Raw genomic sequence first — 4634 nt, 5'->3', positions numbered from 1 at the left:
CCTGCGGGAAAGGACGCACGGTCAAGACAAGATAATCAAAGGTACGATCACAAACCTAGGAACAGGGAATCAGGCTCCTCATCAAGGTTCGGGAATGATCGAAACACACGCGGGTCACGAGACGATGATGGAAGTCTAAAGGCAAGGTTTGGTGGTTACAACTTCAACGTAAGCACCTCTGAACTCGTGGCTATTTTAAGAATCATGGGAGATAAGGTACGATGGCCAAAGGAAATGCGATCAAATCCGAACAGACGAAACCCTGATCATTGGTGCGAATTTCATAACGATCATGGGCATAAAACAACAGATTGCAGGTTTCTACAAGGTGAAGTTGATAATTTGTTAAACAAGGGTATCTTACTGAGTTGTTCAGTGAGAAAGGTAAACAAGCATACATGAAGAACAGACAGGAGCCTCCAAAACCACCTTCGCCCAAGAGAACTGTCAACGTTATAAGCGGAGGTGAAGAGATCAATGATGTATCATATAAAAAGGTTTCAAAAGTGATAATTACCCACGGGAAGCAGCCTCGAAATGTACTGGAAGAAGAGAATGTTATATTCAACAACGCAGACGCCGAGGGACTCATAACTCCGCATAACGACGCACTGGTAATATCTTTACTTGTACATGATACTAACGTGAAACGAGTTTTGGTTGATCCAGGTAGTTCCGTAAACATTGTTTTAATACGGGTATTGCGCGAGATGCAAGCGGAAGATAAATTAATCCCAAAGGCGCATACTTTGTCGGGATTTGATAACTCTAGTGTTGTAACAAAAGGGGAGGAAATACTTACCACATTCGCAGAAGGCGTCGTTAAAGATACCAAATTTCAAGTGGTAGATATGGAAATGGCTTACAATATGATTCTTGGGAGGCCATGGATTCATGACATGGAAGCTGTTCCTTCAACTTTACATCAAGTTATTAAATTCCCATCTCCATGGGGAATATGCCAAATCAGAGGCGATCAACAAACATCTAGAAGCATCAATTCCGTTGCAGATTCAACTGTTAAAGGTGAAGACAAATAGCAATTACAGAATTTAGGTGAGGGTAACACGGAGTCAACCTCACCTGAGCAAAAGCAAACAGATCTGGATTCAAGACCTAATACAATTCAAGAACCGGAGGAGAATGAGAACATCAAAACAACGATAGAAGAGCTAGAGGCCGTGGTGTTATTTGTACATTGGCCTGAGAAAAAAGTGTACATAGGATCTAATCTTAGCCCGGAGGTAAACCGTAAATTGATTGAATTTTTAAAAGCTAATGCGGACTGTTTTGCTTGGTGCCATTCTGACATGACAGGGATACCACCGGAAGTCACAACTCATAAGTTGAATGAAGATCCATCATATCCTCCCGTCAAGCAGAAGAAAAGAAAACAAGGAACTTTCAAAAATAAGGTGATTCAAGAGGAAGTTCAAAAGTTGCTAAAAATTGGTTCAATTCGTGAGGTAAAATATCCTAACTGGTTAGCTAATACTGTTGTGGTTCCTAAGAAGAACGGTAAGTGGCGAGTCTGTGTAGATTACACAGACCTTAATAAAGCCTGTCCAAAAGATTCCTTTCCTTTACCGCACATCGATCAGTTAATTGATGCTACTGCAGGGCATGAGCTATTAAGTTTTTTAGATGCATATTCAGGCTATAATCAAATCAAGATGGATCCAGGAGATGAAGAAAAAACTTCTTTTATAACAGACAGGGGGACTTACTGTTACAAGGTAATGCCCTTTGGTCTTAAGAATGCAGGTGCAACGTATCAAAGGTTGGTCACCCAAATGTTTCAAGAACATTTAGGTAAAACCATGGAAGTATATATAGATGATATACTAGTTAAGACCCAACATTCAGAAGATCATATATCACACCTATCTGACACGTTTAAAATTTCACGAAAATATAATATGAAGTTGAATCCAGAAAAATGTGCGCTTGGTGTGGCATCAGGAAAATTTTTAGGTTTTCTTGTTTCTAACCGTGGTATTGAAGTGAATCGCAGCTTTGGGAAGGTTCATTTCTAAATCATCGGAAAAAAGTTTTAAATTCTTCTCGGCTCTTAAGAAGCAGGATCATTTTGAATGGGATGAGGAGTGTCAACAAGCACTTAGGGATTTGAAAATATACTTGTCAAATCCACCTTTGCTAGCAAAACCCAAGGCCGGGGAGAAACTTTTCATCTACCTTGCTGTTTCAGAAGTTGCGGTAAGCGCGGTTTTGGTTCGAGAGGAGCAGGGTAAACAATCTCCTATCTATTATGTTAGTAAATCTTTGTTAGATGCAGAGACACGGTATCCACAATTGGAAAAATTAGCACTTGCTCTAATCATGGCATCTAGGAAGTTAAGACCTTACTTTCAATGTCATCCCATTGTCGTAGTGACTGCATATCCCCTACGTAATATATTGCATAAACATGAATTGTCGGGAAGGTTAGTTAAATGGGCCATAGAGCTAAGTGAATATTAAATCACGTACTTACCTAGAACAGCAATAAAATCACAGATATTAGCTGATTTTGTCGCTGACTTTAGCCAAGGGATGCAATTAGAAGCAGAAAAAGAAATACAAGTACTTAGTGGGGCTAATCCTGGAACATGGACCTTATTTACTGATGGCTCATCTAACGTAAAAGGTGCAGGATTAGGAATTGTTTTAGTACCACCTACGGGTGAAACTATTAGGCAAGCCATTAAATGTCATTCCGTAACTAACAATGAAGCGGAGTATGAAGCTGTGATTGCAGGTTTAGAATTGGCACGAGAACTTGGTATAAATCAAGTAGTGATCAAAAGTGACTCACAGCTCGTGGTTAATCAAATGCTGGGGACTTACACAGCTAGGGAAGCAAGGATGCAACAGTACTTGGAAAAGGTACGGGAACTGATAAAGCAATTCCAAACTTGGAAGGTCATACAGATATCGAGGGGTGAAAATGTTGAAGCAGATGCCTTAGCTAATCTTGCATCCGCAGCTGATATAGCAAAAGATGCAAATGCTGCAATTATACATTTATTTCACTCAGTTCTCGATCCAGATAAGAATGAGGTAAATTTTAATAATTTAATTTGGGATTGGAGAAATGAAATTGTTGCTTTTTTACAGTACGGAACCGTCCCTAGTGACAAGAAGCAAGCGCATGCACTTCGAAAAAAGGCTGCTCGTTACTGTTTAAAACAAGGGAATCTTTATCGTAAGATGTTCGGTGGTCCATTAGCAAGATGCCTCGGACCTTCTCAAACGGAGTATGTAATGAGGGAAATACATGAGGGGCATTGCGGGAATCACGCAGGAGGAAGATCACTAGTAAGAACTTTGATTAGAGCAGGATATTACTGGCCTAAAATGGAGGAAGAAGCGGAAATTTTTGTAGCTAAATGTGATAAATGTCAAAGGTACGGTAACAACATGCATAGACCTGCGGAGTTGTTACATGCGGTCATATCACCATGGCCATTCATGAAGTGGGGAATGGATATCGTTGGTCCATTACCACAAGCAAAAGGACAGGTAAAATTTTTGCTAGTACTTACTGATTACTTCACTAAATGGGTAGAAGCAGGAGCATTCAAACAGGTACGAGAAAAGGAGGTCAAAGACTTCATTTGGCGTAATATCATCTGCCGATTTGGTGTACCAAAAGAGATTGTATGCGACAATGGCCCTCAATTTATCGGAGCTCAAGTCACTGAGTTTTTTGAGAGCTGGCAAATTAAGAGAATCACATCTACACCTTATCACCCAGTAGGCAATGGGCAAGCAGAATCAACGAACAAAGTCATAATCAACAATTTGAAGAAACGTTTAGAGGACTCAAAGGGTAACTGGCCTGAAGTGTTACCCGGAGTTTTATGGGCATATCGCACGACAACAAAGACGAGCACAGGTGAAACTCCTTTCTCTTTAGTTTATGGAGCTGAAGCATTAATCCCAGTTGAAATAGGAGAACCGAGTACAAGATTCTCACAAGCAACACAAGAATCTAATGATGAAGAGATGCGGGTCAATTTGGATCTACTAGAAGGCAAGAGAGAAGCCGCATTAATAAGAATGGCAGCACAAAAGCAAGTGATCGAACGATATTACAACAGAAAAGCACGACTGCGATACTTCAAAACTGGGGACTTCGTGCTTAAAAAATTTTTTCAATCTACAAAGGCGGCCAACGCGGGTAAACCAAGTCCTACCTGGGAAGGACCCTACAGAGTTCGAGATATTGCAGGAAAAGGAGCATACGAGTTGGAAACAATAGACGGGAAGGTGCTTCCTTCGCATTGGAATGCAATTCATTTGAAGAGATATTACTTCTAAGGAAAAACCCACGGTCAGGTATCACCATGTTAAATTATATTTGTTTTTGAATTGTTAAAATTTTACTAACGATTTTAGATGATAGGCAAAACGCTAACCCGTACTAAATGATGAGTCACGACCTATAAGGCGAAATGGAATAAACTAAAATTCCTGACCCAGGGTTACAATTATTCTGATAGAAATTTAAACGGGTTAAGCAGTCTTCATCTATAATCGTACCTCCGAGTCCCGTATGTATTTCCTTTTCAGGAAAAGGACCGATGAGGGAAGCTATCAAGTGCTCGAGGCTTCATACTTCAACACTCAAA

The sequence above is a fragment of the Nicotiana attenuata genome, unplaced genomic scaffold (genome assembly GCF_001879085.1).
Source record: "Nicotiana attenuata strain UT unplaced genomic scaffold, NIATTr2, whole genome shotgun sequence".
Taxonomy (NCBI): domain Eukaryota; kingdom Viridiplantae; phylum Streptophyta; class Magnoliopsida; order Solanales; family Solanaceae; genus Nicotiana; species Nicotiana attenuata.
The sequence above is the reverse complement of the archived record's forward strand: the minus strand, read 5'-3'. Positions refer to the sequence as shown.